Source organism: Hyla sarda, chromosome 5, assembly GCF_029499605.1.
Source record: "Hyla sarda isolate aHylSar1 chromosome 5, aHylSar1.hap1, whole genome shotgun sequence".
Taxonomy (NCBI): Eukaryota; Metazoa; Chordata; class Amphibia; order Anura; family Hylidae; genus Hyla; species Hyla sarda.
The window spans coordinates 261,567,353-261,591,770 of NC_079193.1; the positions used below are offsets into that span (position 1 = coordinate 261,567,353).

The 24,418-nt window shown below is 42.4% G+C and overlaps 1 protein-coding gene across 2 annotated transcripts in view; it reads left to right on the forward strand.

Annotated features, from left to right (window-relative positions):
- The window catches only part of TMEM200C (transmembrane protein 200C), a 99,247-nt gene that overhangs the window by 11,996 nt on the left and 62,833 nt on the right, over positions 1-24,418 (forward strand). The gene's annotated exons all lie outside the window — the stretch shown is intronic.

Genomic DNA, 24,418 nt, shown 5'->3' on the forward strand with positions numbered 1-24,418 from the left:
TAAAGCTTTAATTCAATAGATTTAACAATTAGAGTAAGCAATTGACAAATAACCTTTTAGGAATTAAAGTCATTTTTTATATAGTCACTCCATTTTCACAGGCTTAAAAGTCACTGACAATTAATTGTTAAGCAGTTTCATGGCCCAGTACAGCCTGGTCAGGTCTTACCTCTTGATTTCATGATAAGTTAAAGAGTACCTGTCATCAAACCATATTTTTAAACTAACTGAGATTATATTTCCTAACTACTCCTAACACCCCTTCTGCCCTTAAAAGTTGTTTTCTGAGCTTTAAAAAGATCTGTATCATACCTTTCCCCTTGCTCACATTGTGTTAGCTCCTGGCAGGGGAAAGTGGGCGTTCCCCAGCAGGAGCAACATCACTGAAGCCTGTGAGAGCTGTGTCTCACCATGCCCCGCATACACTTGCTGAGTTTGGTGTTCTGCCAGGCCAGGAGATGACCAAACTGATTGTTGGACTTGTGGTAGGGAACAAAACAGAGCCACTTAGTGGCTGTTTTTTTTTCAATCACATTAAAAACATATAAAGGTTGAGAATTTTAACAGCAAGTAAATAGCAAAGTGTCTTGTAATTAATTGGTGACAGGTACTCTTTAAAGGGAGACTCCATTCCTTTAATACTTATCCACAGAATAGGGGATAAGTGTCTGATCACAGGGGTCCAACTGCTGGGACCCCTGCAGTCTCCTGCCAGGTTCTCCAGGTGCACCAGAATTTTCAAGCTCTGAAATTCCATATTGTGAACAAAGCCTTATGTTGTGCTCTGAAAAAGTGTCAAAAAGGAGCCATTCATTAGGCTAAAAAAATAAAACAAATCTATCGGAAAGATGGCAGAAACTCTAAGAGTGGCCAGATCAACAATGAGCTATTTTCTTAAAAAGTAGGAAAGCACAGATAAGCCTAGTGTTCTAGGTAATAAATGCCTAGAACACTATAGAAGACAAAGTAAATGATTGCAAAATTCTTCCATTGGTAAAGAAAAATCCCTTCGCAAAATCTAGCCATGTCAAAACACTCTCAAGGGACTAGGCATACCATGGTTAAAGGGGTATTCCGGGCAAAAACATTTAATCCCCTATCCAAAGGATAGGGGATAAGATGTCTGATCGCTGCTGAGACCCCCGCGATCTCCCTGCAGCACCCGCATTCTATTCGGGTGCTGAATCTCCAGTTTCGGAAACTTCCGGGTTTCCGGGACTGGGGACGTGATGTTACGCCACGCCCCCTCCATTCATGTCTATGGGAGGGGGCGCGCCCCCTCCCATAGACATGAATGGAGGGGGCGTAGTGTGACGTCACGTCCCCAGTCCCAGAAACCCGGAAGTTTCCGAAACTGGAGATTCAGCACCCAGATCACGGGGGGTCTCAGCAGCGGGCCCCCCGCGATCAGACATCTTATCCGCTATCCTTTAGATAGGGGATGAAATGTTTTTGCCTGGAATACCCCTTTAAAGTCTACAGTCAAGAGGCCTCTGCATGAATGTAAATGGGGTCTGTCGGGTATCATTCAGCAGAGAAGAAAATAGGACATGCAGTATTATTTCCACTCGACTTTGTTGCAGAGCTCTCTTTAGAGGAACAGGGCATCAATGTGAACAATGTACTGAGCCTTAGCTAGTAAACATCTAAAAAAAAAAAAAGCCAGTCAGCTCAGGTAAAACTCTACTTCTGATATTCAAAGAAAAATCATGTGTTGGCACTCATCATCTTCATAAAATAGAATTCCTTTATTCCATTTTATTCCAGCAGGTGATGAGACAGTGCTTACAGAGCATTTCAGGAACAACTCTAGAACAGGATTCTCTAGACAGATGCCAACCTAGGGGAACTTGTACTAAAAGGATCCAAATGTTACTGTATCAAACATGGTGGAGGCTGAGGCATGGCATGGGCATGTATGGCTGCAAATTATACTGGGTCACAATGGTTGATAGATTTATGCGGCACATAGTCTGTGAATACAGCTTTTCTGCTCAGATTCAGTCAAGTGCTGAAATTAACTGTAAATTAATAGGATGTTTCTTCCCAGTGCAATAGATATTGGCCCAAAATATTGACCATAAAAACAACCCAAAAGGTTTTTAACAAGTTCATGACCAGGCAAATTTCCTATTTATGATCAGACACATTGTTGATTTTGCAGGTTTGAAATGTATAAGTTTTGTCTCTTTCAGTTATTCAAATAATTGATTACCGTATTTATCGGCGTATAACACGCACTTTTTAGGCTAAAATTTTTAGCCTAAAGTCTGTGTGCGTGTTATACGCCGATACACCCCCAGGAAAGGCAGGGGGAGAGAGGCCGTCGCTGCCTGCTTCTCTCCCCCTGCCTTTCCTGGGGTCTAGAGTGCTGCTGTCGGCCCTTTTCACCCCCTGGTTATCGGCGCCGCTGTCCGTTCTGTCCCCCTGACTATCGGTGCCGGCGCCGATAGCCAGGGGGAGAGAAGCCGCGCCGACAGCCAGGGGGAGAGAAGGGGCAGCGGCACCCATTGCCGGCGCCGCTGCCCCGTTGCCATCCCCCATCCCCGGTGGCATAATTACCTGAGTCCGGTCCGCGCTGCTCCAGGCCTCCGTCGTGCGTCCCCGGCGTCATTGCTATGCGATGAACGGCACGGCGCATGACGTCAGAGCGCCGCGCCGTGCATAGCAACGACGCTGGTGACGCACGACGGAGGCCTGGAGCAGCGCGGACCGGACTCAGGTAATTATGCCACCGGGGATGGGGGAAGGCAACGGGGCAGCGGCGCCGGCAATGGGTGCCGCTGCCCCTTCTCTCCCCCTGGCTGTCGGCGCCGCTTCTCTCCCCCTGGCTGTCGGCGCCGGCACCGATAGTCAGGGGGACAGAAGGGGCAGCGGCGCCGATAACCAGGGGGTGAAAAGGGCCGACAGCAGTGCTCTAGACCCCAGGAAAGGCAGGGGGAGAGAAGCGGGCAGCGACGGCCTCTCTCCCCCTGCCTTTCCTGGGGGTATATCGGGGTATACACGCGCACACATGCACCCTCATTTTTTCATGGATATTTGGGTAAAAAACTTTTTTTACCCAAATATCCTTGGTAAAATGAGGGTGCGTGTTATAGGCCGGTGCGTGGTATACCCCGATAAATACGGTACATAGGTTGTAAGGTTGAAAAAAGACAAGAGTCCATCAAGTTCAACCTAAAGCCTTACTGTGTTGATCCAAAAGAAGGCAAAAAAAACCATAAGGCTGGTGCCAATTGCCTGGATAAATCCCTGGATCAACGTTCTATCTCCATAAATCTAGTATCCATAACCTGTAATTTTTTTTTATTTTTTTTTTATAATTTCCTGTGATATTCTGTTTCTATTTCTCTTTTTCTTTTTTCATTTTTAAATTGTGCTGCCTTGCCATTAGTCATTTTGTTATTAAAGGGGTTATCCATAAGGTGATTTTAGTACGTACCTGGCAGACAGTAATGGACATGCTTAAGAAGGATTTGTGCTTGTTTTGGGGCTAAATGGCTATGTTGTAAGATTACCATAATACTGTGGCTAGCTTTTTGTGAACTGGTATTTCCTGCTTGATTTTTCTTTTTTTTTAACTCCAAATCCCATAATTCCATTTCCTCCCTCCCACACATCAGTTACTCCACCCATTGAAACATAAATGAACTGAATCCATTCAAAAGACCTGTGGTTTTCAATCAGGGTGCCTACAGCTATTGCGTTAGTTGCAGATTGATCTCTCTCCCACCAAGCGATCACTCCACTCATTGAAGCAGACAGGCTCCTTGTCGTCAGCTGACTTGTGAGTCAGGTCTCGGCCAAATTGCAACATGGGAAAAATCTGAGAAAACAGTCATCACACACAGGTACAGACACTATATTATGAACTACACTAACTTTACAGCCCCTGTAGCATAGTCAAATAAAAAAAAAAATTCCTGAAATACCACTTTAAACTATTGGTGGCTTTATCTTTTTATTTTATTTTTAATAGTGTTTTGTCTTTATGTCTTACTTTACACATTGGGCTCCCCAGGAGATCATACAAGACCTTTTAAAGGACAGTTTAACATAACATTGTGTATTTTTTTTGCTAATTTTTCTAATAACTGGGGTTAACACTAACTGCAGAGCTGTACTAGATGTGCTGAGATCAACTGATCACCTAGATGAAAGGAAGCAGTGTCATGACATTTTCATAAACTGTATATACGGCACTCTTTAGGTACTATATATATATATATATATATATATATATATATATATATATATAGCTATCGACAAGGCACTTCTTATTGATACTTATTGACAGAAAAATGAATGAATGAAACAATTGATATTTGGTAGTTTTTAGCTGGTAATAAATATGGGTCTAATCACTAAAAACATCAATTATCTTTTCCAGAAATTTTGGGTGACCATACTTCTTGTATTACTGAACAGCGTCACAAAAATAATTGCAAAAGTATAAAGACCCCAAAACATAAAAAAAAAAACAAGATGGGCTTTTAAAAAAGATAAATACATATGCTAAAAATGTCATAAAATATACTAAAATGTCATAAAATACACTATCAATGCCAATATTTGGTTAGATAATCTAGCAAATATAAGTTACCAACAACAAATTGGAGATTAAACAACCATAGACGTAAAAATATTTATCTTTATTATTTATCAAGATTAGCATAATCATAGATGAAGACAACAACAGAGTTAGGAAAGATCAAGAAAGATGTGGCACAATGATACATACGTACATACCAGGAAGGAATTTGCATAAATTACTTGTTAAAACAGCATGAATAGAATATAAAGTGCAAGTGCATGGACTTCCTAATGGGACTGCTATCCATTCAATGTAACTATCCAAAACAGGGAACAGATAATGAATTTGCATAGTATTTCAAATCAAATAAAAAAACATCTTGGTTAACCATGCATTGTACTACTGACCCTGGTCAATAAACAAATAGTTTTTATTTTGTTGCTATTGTCGTTATTCCTGAGATATAGAGATTTTTTTATATTTTGTTGTCTACCTGCTGTCATGCACCTGGGTGGAGGCTGTCATGGAGATGGAAATGGATCTTCCACCTGTGTGGCTGATGACTCGGACCTTATCGGTGAGCGGAGTCTAAGGTGCTTCTGGTTTTCACCAGAACCCGCCACAAGGCAGGATGGGCTTGCTGTGGCAGGCGACACCCAGGTCACTACCCCCCGACACGGCTCGACCACACAGGTAACTGGGCAAGGCAAGATACAGAAGGATGAGGCTGTAGCGTAGTCAAACGTGGCAGAAAATCAAGGCAGGCGGCAAAGGTTCGTAGTCAAAAAACATAGCAGGAAGGTCTGGATACACGGGAATGGCAATCAGGCAATGGGTACGCTTTCTCTCAGGCAAATGTCACTGAAGATCCGGCAGGGAAGTGTGGGAGGTGCAGGGACTTTATAAGGTAGTGTCAGGTGCAAACAGTAATTATGGGCATACTGGCCCTTTAAATGTCAGAGCTCCGTCGCGCGCCCGCCCTAGGAGATGGGGGCGCACGCGACGGAGCCGAGACACAGGAACGGAAGTGGCAGCAGTACAGGGTGAGTGACGGGCCGGGATTCGCATGCGGGCGTGGCCCCGCCTGGAGTAGGGACAATGCGCTCATGGCCGACATGTGCAGACGGAGCGCAGGCTGTAACTCCGGCATTGCTTCATAAATAATCAGGTGGTATAATATTTATATCAAAAAGTAGTTTAAATGCTAGGCTTAGGGGTGTACGAGTATGAGGCTTTGGGTTATTCAGGATAAAGTACAGCTAGACAAGCAAAAATGAAAACCCTTGTTTTTAAGATGGTTTAGGGGGGTATGGAAGTGATGTAGCAAGATAAAATCAGAACTGGAATCTGCACCAGGGGCTACACAGGTCCTCATTGGGAAAGGGACGGGATTTTAGGTATGTAGACATGCTTGTATGTGCAGAGACCCATTACCTGGTCCTGTAGGACAAGAGTATCAGTTTTAGGATATTTGCCTTATTGATGTATACTTTGCATTGTACTTCATGCTGTTATGCCCTTTCTCTAAGAGAATCCATACTCTAATACTACGAAGTTCCATTTTATTGAGGAACATTCTGGTTTGTGCGACGAACCTCCCTAACCCAGTGTTCCCCTACCCAAAGAGAGGGAAACATGTTAGGGTATAACTTGGTGTAAGGAAGGATAAGGAGCACCTAAGCACCTTCTAGGCATAACACCTTTTATTTTACAATATCTACTGTACTAAACAGGTTTTTATGGTTACAGGAATATCCAATATGGTATTATTATATAAAATGATTGTGCTGGCCTTTCATCCAACCAACATCATGTGTTGGAGCTGGGTGGTTTCTATGGCTTTTTGCTAACAGGCTGAATGTCAAAAAGCCCCCCTACCTCACCATCAAGAAAGGAACATCTCTGTATGCACAGTACGCTACACTGAATTTTTCTCTGTTTGATCTCATGCATTGCCACACCACAAAAACATTTTTTAAATAAAATTAGAGCATAGAAACACATGATCAATAAATATAACCATTAATGCTGCAATATAGTGAACATATAATGATCAGATACCACAATTTTTCTTCACTTCAGTTGTTTCTTTCGAACAAATTTTCTTGGTTCTTACAGCACTTAGTCCAGACAAATGTATTAAATATCAGGGTACCCTATGTAAGTTAGTTAAACCCTTCCTGGTCTCTGAAACTCAGGCTCTTTATTGAGCCTCTCAAGCATATGTCCTGCTTAGCATCAGATTTTAGACTCCAAGAGGGAGATTTATCAAAACCTGTGCAGAGGAAAAGTTGACCAGTTTCCCATAGCAACAAATCAGATTCTTTCATTTCTCAGAGGACTTTTTTTAAATGAAATAAGCATTCTAATTGGTTGCTATGGGCAACTTCTCCTTTGCACAGGCTTTGATAAATATCCCCATAAGAGCCTTATATCTTTTTGTACAATAGAGGAATCATTATTTTGCATTGCTGTTAATTTATTATATAAAGTATCTCGCATAAGTGCGTCCAGCCCTCACAATTTTGTAAATATTTTATTATATCTTTTCATGTAATAACAGTGAAAAAATTGCACTCTGCTACAATGTAAAGTAGTAAGTGCACAGCCCGTATAACAGTGTTTAATGTTGTGTCCACTCAAAATAACTCAACACTCAGTCATTAATATCTATACCTTGGCATCCATACAAATGCCCAAATTAAGTCCGATTCTCTGGTGTGGATGGGGAGCAGGTGTCTTAAATTTGGTGTTATCGCTCTTACACTCTCTAATACTGGTCACTGGAAGTTCAATGTAGCATCTTATGGCAAAGAACACTCTGAGCATCTGAATAAAACAACTGTTGGTTTACATAAATATGGTCTAGGCTATAAAAAGACCCTGAAAGGGAGCTGCAGCATGTGGGCAAGACAATACAGCAGTTTCACAGGACATGTTCCATCCAGAACAGGCCTCTCTATGGTCAAACAAAGAAGTTAAGCGCATATGCTTATATCCAGAGGTTGGCTTTGGGAAATCTATGTATGAATGCTGCCAGTATTGCTGCAGAGGTTGAAGAGGTAGGGGGAGATACTCTGTCAGTGCTCAGACTATTCTCCACACACTGCATCAAATTGATCTGCATGGCTTATGCCCCAGAAGGAAGCCTCTTCTAAAGATAAAGCACAAGAAAGCCTGCAAACATTTCGCCAAAGACAAGCAGACTAGGGGCATGGATTACTAAAAGCATGACCTGTGGTCCAATGAGACCAAGATACACCAATGCGTTTCGAAACATGTGTGGCATCAGGTGAGGAGTACAAAGACAAGTGTGTCTTGCTTACAGCCAATCATGGTGGTGGAAGTATCATGATATGTGGCTGCATGAGTGCTTCTGACACTGGGGAGCTAGAGTTCATTGATGGAACCAAAAATGCCAACATGTACTTTGACATACTGAAGCAGAGCATGATCCCCTCCCTTCAGAGACTGGGCCACATGGTAGTATTCCAACATGATAATAACCCCCAAAAAAACACAGTGGTAAGGAGTAAAGGAGTGAAAGAGTGACACCCGTGAAGGCAGTGCTGGCAAATAATAGTGAGCACACAAAATATTGATACTTTGGAACATTTCTAGATATTTTGAGGAGACTGCTATTTAAAAAAAATGTTGTACAGGTGGTGCACTCACTACTTTACATTCAGTGTCATGTCTTCAGTGTTTTCATAAAAAAGCATAATAGAATTTTTGCAAAAATGTGAGGGGTGCACTCACTTATGTGAGATACTATATATGGCACACCTTTCTTATTTGTGGGTGTTAATAAAATAGTAGTTGTGTACTTTAATATTGTAGAACAGCACCCCTGATTGTTGTCCCTGCCGATCAGCGATTCAAATTGGCTGGAGGGCTTGTGCAAGCCGAGTAGCCTTTTCAGTGTTTAATTATGCTTGTCCTTTCATCTCCAAACTATTGGTAGAAGCAGTACAAGGAACTGCAGTATTGTCCCAGTGACTTGAATAAGACTACAATACATTTTCATGTGCTACTACAAACAGTATGGTGATGTAAGAATGAGGGGAGCATCATGGTTCTTTTTAACAGCTGATTGGCAGGGGTCAAACTCCAACATCCAAATAATGGATGGAGGCACACTTTTTTTTCTCAATATGTCCTTAAAGGAAATCTGCTCATTTTTAGCAAATGAGCTGCAGATTCCCTTCAACAGACAACAGTACAACTGTACAATACATAACACTGACAAACCTGCAGGTGAAAGGACGATGTATAAAAATCACTTTGTCCAAGGAGTTTTCTTTTTTTCTTTCAATAGTTTTTTTTAATTGAATTTTACCATAATAGAAACACATAAACATGTATAAAGGACAGACGCAGCTGTCAACTTATCATTTTATGACAACAAATACAGCGAACATTTGTTTACTGTATATAGGTAGACTTGGTTGTCGAAGGGGTTGTCCAGTGAAAGACAACTTATCCCGTATCACAGTATAGGGAAACAGTGTCTGATCGCAGGGAATCTGACCACTGGGGCCATTTTGCCCCAAAACAAAAAATAAATGAATGGGAGGTGTTGAAGTGCGGTACAGTGCACAGTAATATACTGGCATACACATTTCAAGTAATTCTGCGGCTGAGAAAAGCTGGGCAGGCACCAATGCAGGTAGGCAGGGGTTAATTAGCTGATGTGTGGAGTGGGAAGGCACAGAGAGTGAAAAGACTCCTGGGGGTGCTAATCGTAAGTCCAGAAATATTGTATGCAACAAATAGTAGAAAACAGAAGATTGCACTCACCCATCGGAGGTAAAAATGTTTTCTTTATTGGATGCTTGCTAAAACATGCTGAGGTATGGGGTAGAGAGATGCGTTCATCGTTAGCTGAGTGACCGGCCTCAGCCGGTCAGTCAGCTAACGTTGAACGCATCTCTCTACCCCTACCTCAGCATGTTTTAACAAGCATCCAATAAAGAAAACATTTTTACCTCCGACGGGTGAGTGCAATCTTCTGTTTTCTACTGTTTGTTGCATACAACATTTCAAGTAATACTGGCCTTCACTGCCAATATAAAATACCCCCTAATTGTGTCTAACCAAATTTCAATACAATCCTATATAGTAGCCATCTACTCTGACTGCAGTCATTCATTCGCTCTTTACTTCTCCATGCAGGCTACATTGTCAGATGAACCACTTTGTTTTGTCTTTCCAGTTATTAGTTATAAAGCTAATTTTGGGGTTTTGAGTAAATTCTCAATGCTTTATGGAACTGACAGCTGGTCACAAGATGGCAGAACTGGACTTAACATATAGCAGACACCCTTCCTGGGTCCTAACAGTGGCTCCCAGTAATCAGACACCCCCAGGACTTATTGTAGGTCTGAATTGTACAACAAGAACATATGTATGAAAACATATATAAATGCAAGCAAGTAACAAATAAGAGTATAAATTCACTATTAGTGGAAAGAAACCACTGATGGCGGAAAAAAAGGATATCACAAATGAATGATGAGAATGGCAGTGGAATATTAAAGCAGATAGATGAAGAACAGAAACAAGCTACTAAAAACGGACCCCATAACTAGCTTCCCCTGACTCTTTCCCTAGATCTATCCCTTAACCCCTTCATGACCCAGCCCATTTTCACCTTCAGGACCTGGGCATTTTTTGAAAATCTGACCACTGTCACTTTAAACATTAATAACTCTGGAATGCTTTTACTTATCATTCTGATTCCGAGATTGTTTTTTCGTGACATATTCTACTTTATGTTATTGGTAAAATTTCACTGATATTTGCATCCTTTCTTAGTAAAAATCTAAAAATGTCATGAAAATTTTGAAAATTTAGCATTTTTCTAACTTTGAAAGTCTCTGCTTGAAAGGAAAATGGATATTCCAAATAAATTATATATTGATTCACATATACAATATGTCTACTTTGTGTTTGCATAAAAAATTGACAAGTTTTTACTTTTGGAAGACACCAGAGGGCTTCAAAGTTCCGCAGCAATTTTCCAATTTTTCTCAAGATTTTCAAAATCGTAATTTTTCAGGGCCCAGTTCAGGTTGGAAGTGGATTTTAAGGGTCTTCATATTAGAAATACCCCATAAATGACCCCATTATAAAAACTGCACCCCCAAAGTATTCAAAATGACATTCAGTAAGTGTTTTAACCCTTTAGGTGTTTCACAGGAATAGCAGCAAAGTGAAGGAGAAAATTCTAAATGTTCATTTTTTACACTTGCATTTTCTTGTAGACCCAATTTTTGAATTTTTACAAGGGGTAAAAGGAGAGAAATCACCCTAAAATTTGTAACCCAATTTCTCTCGAGTAAGGAAATACCTCATATGCGTATGTAAAGTGTTCGGCGGGCACAGTAGAGGGCTCAGAAGGGAAGGAGCGACAATGGGATTTTGGAGAGTGAGTTTTTCTGAAAGGGTTTTTGGGGGGCATGTCCCATTTAGGAAGCCCCTATGGTGCCAGAACAGTGGACCCCCCCACATGTGACCCCATTTTGGAAACTATACCCCTCATGGAATTTAATAAGGGGTGCAGTGAGCATTTACACCCCACTGGCGTTTGACAGATATTTGAAACAGTGGACTGTGCAAATCAAAAATTTTATTTTTCATTTTCACAGACCACTGTTCCAAAAATCTGTCATACACCAGTGGGGTGTAAATGCTCACTGCACCCCTTATTACATTCCGTGAGGGGTGTAGTTTCCAAAATGGGGTCACATATGGATATTTATTGTTTTACGTTTGTCAGAACTGCTGTAACAATCAGCCACCCCTGTGCAAATCACCTCAAATGTACATGGTGCACTCTCCCTTCTGGGCCTTGTTGTGCACCCCCAAAGCACTTTGCGCCCACATATGGGGTATCTCCGTACTCGGGAGAAATTGCATTACAAATTTAGAGGGCCTTTTACCTCTTGTGAAAATGAAAAGTATAGGGCAACACCAGCATGTCAGTGTAAAAAATTAATTTTTTTACACTAACATACTGGTGTAGACCCCAACTTCACCTTTTCATAAGGGGTTAAAGAAGAAAAAGCCCCACAAAATTTGTAAGGCAATTTCTCCCGAGTACGGCGATACCCCATATGTGTCCCAAAACTGTTGCCCTGAAATACGACAGGGCTCCAAAGTGAGAGAGCGCCATGCGCATTTGAGGCCTGAATTAGGGATTTGCATAGGGGTGGACATAGGGGTATTCTATGCCAATGATTCCCAATCAGGGTTCCTCCAGCTGTTGCAAAACTCCCAGCATGCCTGGACAGTCAATGGCTGTCCGGCAATACTGGGAGTTATTATTTTGCAACAGCTGGAGGCTCCGTTTTGGAAACAGTAGCGTACCAGACGTTTTTCATTTTTTTGGGGGAGGGGGGCTGTGTAGGGGTATGTGTATACGTAGTGTTTTTAACTTTTTATTTTAGGTTAGTGTCAGTGTAGTGTAGTGTTTTTAGGGTACAGTCACATGGGCAGAGGTTCACAGCAAGTTTGCTGCTGGAAGTTTCAGCTGCAGCGCAAAATTTGCGCCATCTCAAACTTGCAGCACTCACTGTAAACCTCCGCCCATGTGAGTGTACCCTGTACATTCACATTGGGGGGGGGGGGGGGGGGGGGGGGGGGGCAAACATCCAGCTGTTGCAAACTCCAAGCATGCCCTTTGGCTGTCCGTGCATGCTGGGAGTTGTAGTTTTGCAACAGCTGGAGGAACACTGGTTTGGAAACACTAAGTTAAGTAATAAACTTTCAAGTGTTTTGCAACCAAACTTAGTGTTTCTAAACCAGTGTGCCTCCAGCTGTTGCAAAACTACAACTCCCAGCATGCATGGTCTGTCAGTGCATGCTGGGAGTTATAGTTTTGCAACAATTGCAACAGCTGGAGGCACTGAGGTAGGAAACGGACAATGTTTCCCAACTAGTGTGCCTCCAGTTGTTGCAAAACTACAACTCCCAGCATGCCCAGACTGTCCAGGCATGCTGGAAGTTGTAGTTCGGCAATATCTGAAGGATCAGATGTTGCCGAACTACAACTTCCAGCATGCTTGGGCAGTCTGGGCATGCTGGGAGTTGTAGTTTTGCAACATCTGGAGGTCCACAGTTTGGAGACCACTGTATAATGGTCTCCAATCTGTGCTCTTCCAGATGTTAGAGAACTACAACTCCCAGCATGCCTGGACAGACTGAGCATGCTGAGATTTGTAGTTTTGCAACATCTGGAAGAGCACAGATTGGAGACTGAGGACCTCCAGATGTTGCAAAACTACAACTCCCAGCATGCCCAGAAAGCCAAAGGCTGTCTGGGCATGCTGGGAGTTGCAGTTTTGAAACTCCCAGAGGCAGCAGTGAGATCGCTTTACGGCGATCTCACTGCTGCCAATGAAGATGCCGCACTGCTGCCGGAAACTCACCTCCGGGACGCAGCGCCGCCGGGACCGCATGGAGGATGCCGCCCGCGCCGGGACCGCTCGGGACGCTGCTCGGACGGGTAAGTGACGCCGGGGGACGGGTAAGGGACACTTAGCAGAGCGGTGTGTGTCCCAATCCCCGTGATCGGAACTCACACATCGCGCTGCTAAGTATTCTGATAGCGAAACGCTGCTATCAGCTAGTCAAATTTGACTAGCTGATAGCAGCGATCGCTGGGGGGGGGGTGGGGGATGAAACCCCCTGTGGTCGCATGGTAAGATGGCTGGCTCTCAGTGATAGCCACCATCTTACCGGGCGCTGCGGGATGCCGCGAGTAGCGGCAAAAATGTTCATGACGTACCTGTATGTCATGGGTCGGGAACACCTTGCCACCCATGACGTACAGGTATGTCATAGGTCGGGTAGGGGTTAAAGGGGTACTCCGGTGAAAACCTTTTTTCTTTTAAATCAACTGGTGGCATAAAGTTAAACATATTTGTAAATTACTTCTATTAAAAAATCTTAATCCTTCCTGTACTTATTAGCTGCTGAATACTACAGAGGAAATTCTTTTCTTTTTGGAATGCTCTCTGATGACATCACGACCACAGTTCTCTCTGCTGACGTTATTATAATAATAATAACGCTTTATTTATTGTTGTCCTTCTTGGGGTTTGAACCCAAATCCCCAGCTCTGTAAGGCAGCAGTGCTAACCACTGAGCCACCATGCTGCCCTTAGTCTTACTCTTAATCTGCTATGCATCTGCTATGCAGGGTTGCTAAAATGGACAGAGATGTCAGCAGAGAGCACTGTGCTCGTGATGTCATCAGTGTTCCAAAAAGAAAGGAATTTCCTCTGTAGCATTCAGCAGCTAATAAGTACTGGAAGGATTAAGATCTTTTAATAGGAGTAATTTACAAATATGTTTAACTTTCTGCCACCAGTTGATTTAAAAGAAAAAAGGTTTTCACCGGAGTACCCCTTTAACCACTGTCTGTCACTGCAATTATCCCAAATATGTGACTTCTAAATGTAACCTCTGAGCAGCTCGATCAGTTGATCCACACTTATCAATCAGATGTAATAATCTTACATAGCAACTTCCTCTATCAAATTTATAGGTGGATGAATCCTGCTATTCGTAACTTCTTGTTCATGTAAGATTCCATATAATTGTTTCTTTTTTTTTTTTCTTTTTCTTTTATTATATGTATTTACCTACTTGTCAATTCAAAAGATTGCAGGAAGACATAATAATGTTATGAGAACAATATAACTCACAATTCAATATTTATTGTAATAATACATAATTAGGAGGTTTGTGTATTATTTGCAGTTACATGGGTCTTTGTAGCATAATACAAGTCTGTTATTCCTACAACTACCATCAAGACTCTTTGTTATCTGTTGAATCAACAACATTTTCTTTCTGCATTCTAAATATCTATCTATTAAAGGGGTAGTCCAGTGGTGAAAAACTTATCCCCTATCCTAAGGATAGGGGATAAGTTTGAGATCGCGGGGGGTCCGACCTCTGGGGCCCCCTGCGATCTCTCTGTACGGGGCCCCGGCTCTCCGCCGAGATAGCGGGTGTCGACCCCCGCACGAGACGGCGGCCAACACGCCCCCTCAATACATCTCAATGGCAGAGCCGGAGATTGCCGAAGGCAGCGCTTCGGCTCTGCCATAGAGTTGTATTGAGGGGGCGTGTCGGCCGCCGCTTCGTGCGGAGGTCGACACGCCCCCTTCCCGCGGGCTGTCGGGGCTCTGTACAGGAGATCGCGGGGGGCCCCAGGGGTCGGACCCCCCGCGATCTGCAACTTATCCCCTATCCTTAAGATAGGGGATAAGTTGTAAACCACTGAATCACCACTGGACTACTCCTTTGATTGAGCTTCCATGGTCATTGAAAGATCAGCAAAAAAGTCATGGGCCAAATAACTTTTGTAGCTGATGACATCAGCATTTTCATGAATCCTTTCTGCTATTTTGGATAGTTAGTTGATCAATCCATGACTTGTTTACATTCATGGCATAATAAATCCTCTATCTCCATTTTGGAAGGGCACGCAACACGCTCTGTATTTTGCTATTTAAATAATAATGGTTCTTTTATGTGCAAAATGAATATTGATGAATTGCAGAGTAAAAGTGTTCATCATAAGATATATAACTTGCATTACTGTCAGGAGTATTTTCTCTGTTTGTATCTGGATGCTTTTGATCCATTTATTTTATTTTATGTTGCTGCTAAATGCTAATCCTGTAATCCTCACACAGTAGCTTTAAATGAAATTTGGCATCTGATAGTATAGATTACTATAAAGTAGCAGTATGCAGCCTGGTATACTAATAATGTGCTAAAAACATTAAATAAATACAAATATGTGAACGTTATCCTTCAGATTTTATGCTGCTTAAAAATGTTGCAAGTTAAAGGTGCAGTGAACCTATATTGCAAAAGTGTAGCTTGTGATTAGAGTTCTGAATATCATCACCATATGTATGTACAAAGAGTGAACACCTGAGTATGAGGTTCCTTATATATAAGGGAATTCTAAAGAAATGTTAACACCTACAAAAATTGGTAACAACAGACTGTTCAGTCGGACTCCACTGGGTTATAGCATGGGTGAACAGTATTACAACGAGGGGTCACTTACCTCGAAGGATTTAGGCTAGGTTTCCACTTTTTTTTTTTTACAAAAACGCTAATAAAAACGCCCATTCTGCCGCATGGCGTTTTTTTTTTGTGAAAAAACGCTGCGGACAGATGTTAGCTGTAAGTCAATAGTAAACTGCAAAATGCCAAATCCACTTGCTGTTTTTCAGTTTGGCATTTTTTTAATCCTTTTGGCGTTTTTGGGCTCCTTGGCAGTTTTTAAAAAACAACCTCTTGTCGAGACTTTGGTGTTTTTTCAGGAAAATCTTGGTGTTTTTCTCCCATAGAAGTCTATGGGAGTGAAAAAACACCAAGAAAAACGCCATGTGGGTTTTAAATTTGGCGTTTTTTCAGACGGTTTTTATTCTCTTTTGGACTTTAGCGATCCAAAAAAGTGTTGGAGATACCTTTTTTATTAACATTTTGTAGGGTACCATTAAAAAATTATAATAAAAAAGATACAGTAGTGATGGAAAAAATTGTATTTAATGAAATTTATCTTTTTTATAACAACATTTTTATTAATTTTAAAACAGGGATCAATTTATGTGCGCGGGTAGGGCACTAAAAATGTAGCCGACAATAATAAAAATGTAGCGTGTGTGTGTGTTTCACTTTTTATTTTTTTTTACGTTTTAGGTAGAACTACTACTCCCAGCATGGAACACACTCCATGATAGGAGTAGTAGTTACCTGTACTAATTGACAGATCGCCGGGGTCTGTTGCGATCCTCCTGTATAATGTATAGATGCGGCGGCCGCTCTTCTATGGTCCCCTGCACTCACGTATATATACACATATTCATATTTACCGCAGAGCTATGATTGGTCAGATGGTTCTAGCCAATCACAACTCTGTGGGACATAGGAATATGTGTATATATACGGCAGTGCAGGGAACCATAGAAGAGCGGCCGCCCGTATCTATACATTATACAGGAGGATCGCAACGGGTGTCAGGAGGAGTGACACTCCCTTCGATCTGTCTATTAATGCAGGTACTACAGCTCCCAGCACTGAGCAGAGTGTACTCCATGTTGGGAGTCGGAGTACCTGCAGTAAGGGACAGATCACAGTGGATGTCACTCCTCCTGACACCCGTTGCGATCCTCCTGAAGGGACTTATCGGGATCAACTGTTCTCACTGCTACAGAGCCGAGAGAACAGCTGACCCTGAGCAGTATATATACATCGTATACATACTGCTCAGCAAGAACTTACAGTGAGCCTGCAATGTGTATACAGTATACACATTGCTGGCTCACTTAACCCCTTGCTGAGCTATGCGCTAAGCCAGCCCGGAAAGGAAAGAGTTTACTTACACTGCTGGACAGTGTAGGTTAACCCTTTGGGCGGTATACACTATATGCAGCTATCTATAGATAACTGTATATAGTGTTTACAGAAGATGGAGAAGTCCCCTTACCTCCATCCAGTCCCTCCATGTCTGTGTAGCTCGGTCCCCTAGTGATGACGTCATTAGGGGCGGAGCTACAGACGTGATCCAGGCTGGCAAGGGTATAAGGCTCTGTTAACATTGTCCGTATTGGATAATGTGAACAGACCCTTCTGCCAGTGTCTACCCAGACAGGGAGACTCCAGCTGTTGCTAAACTACAACTCCCAGCATGCCCAGACAGTCAAAGGCTATCTGGGCATGCTGGGAGTTGTAGTTTTGCACCAATTAGAGGCTCACTGTTTAGGTAGACATTGCATTATGGGCGCTCTCCCCTGCAGAGAGTGAAAAAATGTCCTAAAGCATTTTTTTTGTGTTTTTTCTCTTTCTTCTTGTTTCAGATCCATGTATGCAAAGGATTACGACGGATTTGATGGATTACCACGGATGAACAGGATTTTTTATATTTTAATAAAATGGTTAACGAGGGCTGTGGGGGAGTGTTTTTTTTTTATAAAATTATTTTTCCAATATGTTGTGTTTTCTTTTTTATTGAATATTCAGGCTTAGTTATGGAGGCTGTCTAATAGACAGAATCCATTACTAAGTCAGGGCTTAGCCTTAGCCCCAAAAACAGCTGGCGCTAACCCCCAACTATTCCCCCGGTACCCACCGCCACAGGGGTGCCAGGAAGAGCCTGTACCAACAGGCCCGGAGCATCAAAAGTGTCGCTCCTGGGCCTAGGCGGTAACAGGCTGTCGTTATTTAGGCTGGGGAGGGCCAGTAACAATGGTCCTCGCCCACCCTGGTAACGTCAGGCTGTTGCTGCTTGGTTGGTATCTGGCTGATACTGAAAATAGGGGGAACCCTATATGTTTTTTTTTTTTATTTATGAAAAAAAAAATACATAGGGTTCCCTGTATATTCAGTATCAGCACGATACCAACAAAGCAGCAACAGCCTGACATTACCAGGGTGGGCGAGGACCATTGTTACTGGCCCTCCCCAGCCAAAATAACGCCAGCCTGTTACAGCCTAGGCCAAGGAGAACCATTTTTGATGCTCCGGGCCTGTTGGTACCTGCTCTTCCCAGCACCCCTGTGGCGGTGGGTACCAGGGTAATAATTGGGGGTTAGCGCCAGCTGTTTTTGGGGCTAACGCTAAGCCCCGGCTTAGTAATGGTTTCCGTCTATTAGACAGCCTCCATAACTAAGCCTGAATATTCAATTAAAAAAAGACACAACACATTAGATAAATTATTTTATTTAAAAAAAAAACACTCCCCCACAGCCCTCGTTAACCATTTTATTAAAATTAAAAAAAATAAAGTTCATCCGTCGTAATCCATCGAATCCGTCGTAATCCTCTGCATACACGGATCTGAAATGAGAAGAAAAAAAAACACCAAAAAAATGGGTTAGGACATTTTTTGCACTCTCTGCAGGGGAGAGCGCCCATAATGCAATGTCTACCTAAACAGTGAGCCTCCAATTGGTGCAAAACTACAACTACCAGCATGCTCAGACAGCCTTTGGCTGTCTGGGCATGATGGGAGTTGTAGTTTAGCAACAGCTGGAGTCTCTCTGTCTGGGTAGACACTGGCAGAAAGGTCTGTTCCCATTATCCAAAACGGACAATGTGAACAGAGCTTCAGACTAGCCTGAATACCGTCTGTAGCTCCGCCCCTAATTATGTCAACACTAGGGGCGGAGCTACACAGGCCGGCAATGACAGAAACGAGGGAGGTAAGTGGACCTCCTGTTCTGTATACACTATATACAGCTATCTATAGATAGCTGTATATTCTGTATACCACCCAAAGGGGCTATAAGAGCAGGGAGTCCTGTCAGTCTGGTGACAGGATTCCCGGTGCCTGTATAGTATACACGGATAAACTATGTACCCCTGTATACTATACTGCCGGAGGAGGTGAGTAGTGATGCTGTACATCACTCCTCATCTCCTTACACTCTGTGGACCGGGCCCTCAGCATCCGACCCACAGAGTGGTACCTGAAGGCAGTGGAAAAACTGCAACAGGGGACAAATTTGGCTGTTTCCACACACCAGGGAAAGCACCAGAAAAAACGCCAGAAAAACTGCCAGAACTCAGGAAAAACCTGTGGCAGTTTTCTGGCGTTTTTTTAGGTGTACAAAAAAAAAAAAAAAAAAACAAGTGGAAACCTAGCCTTAAAGTTATCCCTCCCAATATTCTCATTGCTATAGTGCTGCTGTGCCCAATGGAGATGGGAAGATGGGTTGCCGAGCTCCGCTGCCTCCTCCATACGCAGCGCTATGCCCGCCCATCTGATACATTTTCAAATAACTTCACTCTCACGTCCTAATGATGTGAGAGCGTACAAGGGAGTGGCGCCTGTGCTCTGCAACAAGAGAAGAGCGCTCGTGTGCCTACAGGCTTTCATCTTACAAGGACACGAGAGTAAAATTTTTTAATATTCTCCATTGCCCACAGCAGCGCTATAGAAATGAGGATATCGGAAGGAATAACTTTTAATCCACCAGACAGAATTATGTAAATGACCCCTCATTGTAATGCTGTTCATCCACACTATTACCCAGTGTATTGAGTTTAGTTTTCCTTAAAATAACCTAAAACCACAATTCATCATAGAAATATATAAAAGCCATAAAGAGGTAAGGAGGAGAAGAAGCAGACAATTCAAGGAGTACAGAGTTACAGGCAATAAATGATTAAGTGAATGTATATATACACTAAGGGGGAGATTTATCAAAACATGTGCAGAGTAAAAGCAGACTAGTTGCCCATAGCAACCAATCAGATTGCTTCTTTTATTTTTGAGAAGGCCTCTAAAAAATTAAAGAAATCTGCTGGTTGCTATGGGCAACCCAGCACTGTTTCCTTTAGACAGGTTTTGATAAATCTCCCCCATAATGTACACTACAGTGCAAGCGCAGCTAACAATAATCGCCCCAAGATAAAATGCAAGCGTATGAAACATGATAGTAGTCCAAAAGAGAAGTTTAGTTGATATATCTTATATCTGCAGTACATAAAACCTGCCAAACCAACACTTAAAGGGATCTGTCATCAGTGTCACCCGCACCACACACATGTATCAACAGGTAAGTGCGGGTGACACTGATGATAACAATACTAACCTATCCCTGATCCATCACTCTGTTCGCCAGTTATCTTCCTTATTTGCACAGCAGGCTTGGTGAATGGGCGGCAGAGATCCAGGAGCACACTAAAGTCTTAGCTGCAACAGTGACGTCAGTGTTCTCCTGAATAATACATAGGATAACGGCTGAACAGAAGGAAGAGAATGGCTGAACAGAACCATGGATCAGGGACAGGTAAGTATCATTATAATCACTGTCACCTGCACTACACACCTTTACCAACAGCTTAGTGCGGGTGACACTGATGACAGATCCCTTTAAGATTACCACAGTCATTTAAAGCAAGTGCAACACAAAATGAAGATGTCAAATGGCCACAAAAACTAATGATATACATCTGATGTATTGTCTGCACCCTGGAACACCAAGAACACCAATTTCTTTTATGTGGTAGATATTAAAAGGTAATTCCCAGTTACAACACTTGGAAGGAGGGGGTACGGCTGCTAGGACCCCCTACGATCTTGAGAACAGAGACACAGGTTTTGTTTTGAATGGAGGGGGCACTCCCTTTTGTATCGTATATCTACCTGGTGTGAGCCCTCCACCACACCTAAGTGATATACAAACCTGTCGGATACCCTGACATTTGGCTCTTACGAGTCGAAATATCCTGGAAGTTGGTGGTAGGACGAGGTAGGAATTATAATGAGCTGCTGAATTGAACAGGGTGTAGGAAGGAAAAAAACGGTCTAGGAGGCGCTGCTCACAGAACGAAGACACAGGCCAGCACTTGATAACAATAATTTTATTTCTGAAAATACGGACAACACTTTCGGCACGCTTAGGTTGCCTTCCTCAGGTCCAACAATATGTAGCTACAAGAACAAGTAAAATAATTTGCTAATTGCCAGTAGTCAATTTAAGAACATATAGCTATAGACGTATAAAAGCATATACGTACAAATAAAAATAAAGATAAAAGTAGCACTAAGAAGAATAAAATATGTTGTAGAAGCATGATTGACATAAAAACATATACAAATTTATATATCTGCGTACAATTGGATGCTAATGTGTATGTAGCAAATGTCTGAACAAAGTTGGTCGTGTTGCACAAAATGAGTATTACATAAAATATATGATCACATGACTACAAGTGTTATGTGATATGTAACCATTTGTACACAGTTGAATAAGTGCAGTACAGGGTTAAGTATACATTTATGCAGCTATATTCATGTAGGTTAGGTAAAATATACTTAAAGAGGCACTGTTATTGTTAAAAACTTTTCATATATTGCAGGACTCATTATAATATGACATTTCACAATATACACCTGTTAAAAAAAATGTAAATTTTCACCTGAAATTCAAGCTCAAAATAGCCACCACTAGGGGTCGCCTGTCTTTTAGCCAGACAGACTAGTCTAGATTTTACAGCATACTGGATACCGGCCATAAAGCATTCCGGTATCCAGTATAGGAGATTTCTATTGTGTATGCAAAACGACAGATAAAGGATGTGTGGACATGCTGGGAGCTGTAGTTTTAAAACAGCTGAAGGCAACACTGCTCTAACAGTTATTTACAAACATTTTACAAACATTGCAGCTTCAGTTGTTACTAAACTACAACTCCCAGCATGATGAAATAGTCAAAGCTTTCTAGGACTCCTGAATGACAAAGAAGTTGATCAGACATTCATGAGTCTGTGAAAGATGAATGACACACATAGTGACAGCTATGCTGATTAGCATCCAGCTTTACTAGGAGAAGATAAAACAGATAGAACATGTATTCATAAAAATGCTGTACTTTTATCAAAAAAATCCTTGCACTCATTTTATAAAGATCTATTTTAATATTTATACATTTTATCCTGTTATGAATTCACCATAATCTCTTCTGATTTCTGCTTCTGCTTCTCTTCTGAAATGCTTATATCTCTGGATATATAGGTCCGAGACACATACAAATTATATGCACATGATCAGGGTTGGGTCCTGAGTAACATATCACTTTTTTTCTTTTTTTTTGCACTATGACAGGTACGCTTTAAATACAGGTATTGCGATTTAGGGTAAATATGTAGCGGCAGATAAACAAATTGTAGCCCACTGTGTTAGTAGGAAGAACACCGACTCGAGCCCGCATGATACCGGCCGGCCCCCAGCTGATTCCTGTAGCTGGGGGCCGGAGTTAATAGCCGACATGTGGCCGGTTATTAGCCCTTTAGTTCGCCGCTGTCAAAGTTGACAGTGGCGAAGCTGTGAACACTCCCAGCAGCGCTGGGCTTACCTCCTCTGCTGCGGTGTTCCCAGCTCTCCCATTGATAAAGCCTGGCAGGACCAGGCTTTAAGAATGGAGCGCAGATCACACAGATCAATGTGGTTCTATGAACCACATTAAAGGGGTATTCCAGGCCAAAACTTTTTTTTTTTATATATCAACTGGCTCCGGAAAGTCAAATAGATTTGTAAATTACTTATATAAAAAAATATTAATCCTTCCAATAGTTATTAGCTTCTGAAGTTGAGTTGTTGTTTTCTGTCTAACTGCTCTCTGATGACTCACGTCCCGGGAGCTGTGCAGGACGTGACATCATCATTGAGCAGTTAGACAGAAAACTTCAGAAGCTAATAACTATTGGAAGGATTAAGATTTTTTTAATAGAAGTACTTACAAATCTGTTTAACTTTCCGGAGCCAGTTGATATATATACAAATGTTTTGCCTGGAATACCCCTTTATTCTGTATGAGAAATATAATGATTCCTCCTAAAAGTGTAAAAAAAAGTGTAAAGTGTAAAAAAGTTTTATAAAAAGGGACTAATAAAGTTTATTAAAAGTAAAAAAAAAAACACACACACACACACACACATTAAAGGGGTAGTCCAGTGGTGAAAAACTTATCCCCTATCCCCTATCCCCTATCCTGCGATCTCTCTGTACGGGGCCCCGGCTCTCCGCCGAGATAGCGGGTGTCGACCCCCGCGCGAGGCGGCGGCCGACACGCCCCCTCAATACATCTCTATGGCAGAGCCGGAGATTGCCGAAGGCAGCGCTTCGGCTCTGCCATAGAGTTGTATTGAGGGGGCGTGTCGGCCGCCGCCTCGTGCGGAGGTCGACACGCCCCCTTCTAGCGGGCTGTCGGGGCTCCGTACAGGAGATCGCGGGGGGCCCCAGGGGTCGGACCCCCCGCGATCTGCAACTTTTCCCCTATCCTTAGGATAGGGGATAAGTTGCTCACCACTGAATCACCACTGGACTACTCCTTTAACCTCTATCTTGTTAAAAGACTTTGGCTCAAAAACTGTGGTGGTTTTCCAAAAAACGGCAGAAAAAAAACTTCTGTGGAAACCTAGCTTGAAGTTTTATGTTGCAAAACACTTCTCTTATTGCCATAAAATAATATGAAGTCATTGGAATTAGATTTAAGTTTTTTTAGGGTATGGTCACACATTCAGCATCTGCTGCAGATGTGATGCTGTGTTCAGTTATTTAGTTTACATTGAAATCTGCAGCATAAAATATGAAGCATCAAAGCTGAAGCATCAGAATTGCAGCAGATCCTGTATGTGTGACTATACCCTAAGGGTACGTTCACACAAGCGGATTTTCGCAGCGTATTTTGCTGCGGATCCTCCGCTGAAGGACCCTCTGTATTCTGCCTTCACATGCGCGGTGTACTCGCGCACACATCGCGGCCGCTCCCCCTTTTCAATGAGCTAGGCCTAGAGCTGCCACGAAGTGCGATTATACTGCGCATGTGCGCGGCGACTCGCACATTGCACTGTGTTTGCTCGTAGTGGTGTATTGCCGCTCCGAGCAGGCACATGTAAAGGCAGCATACAGAGGGTCCTTCAGCGGCGGCTCTGCAGCATAAAATACGCTGCAAATCCGCTTGTGTGAATGTACCCTCAAACTATAACACAGTGCATGTCAATTTAGTTTTTTTTTTTTCCAGTACTGTGATTTTGGTGGGTCTATTCTGTCCTCTTGTGTCTGTGTTTCATTTCCCATCTCCTTCTAATTTAGGGCTACATGTCATGTAAAAAACTAAAAGTAGGGGAGTAGCACTTAGGGTAGCAGAATACATATTCTTTAGAAAGTCTATGAAGCTCATCACCTGCAGTAAAGAGATGTTAGGGAGAGAAAGTGCTCAGCTGAGAGCTTCTCCCCATTTTTTGTAGCATTTAGTCAGGGTCTCAGCTTCTAGACCTCGACCAATCAAAATTTTTGACAATTCTCTATAAATAACAACACTTAATGGCTAAGTTTCTACTTGG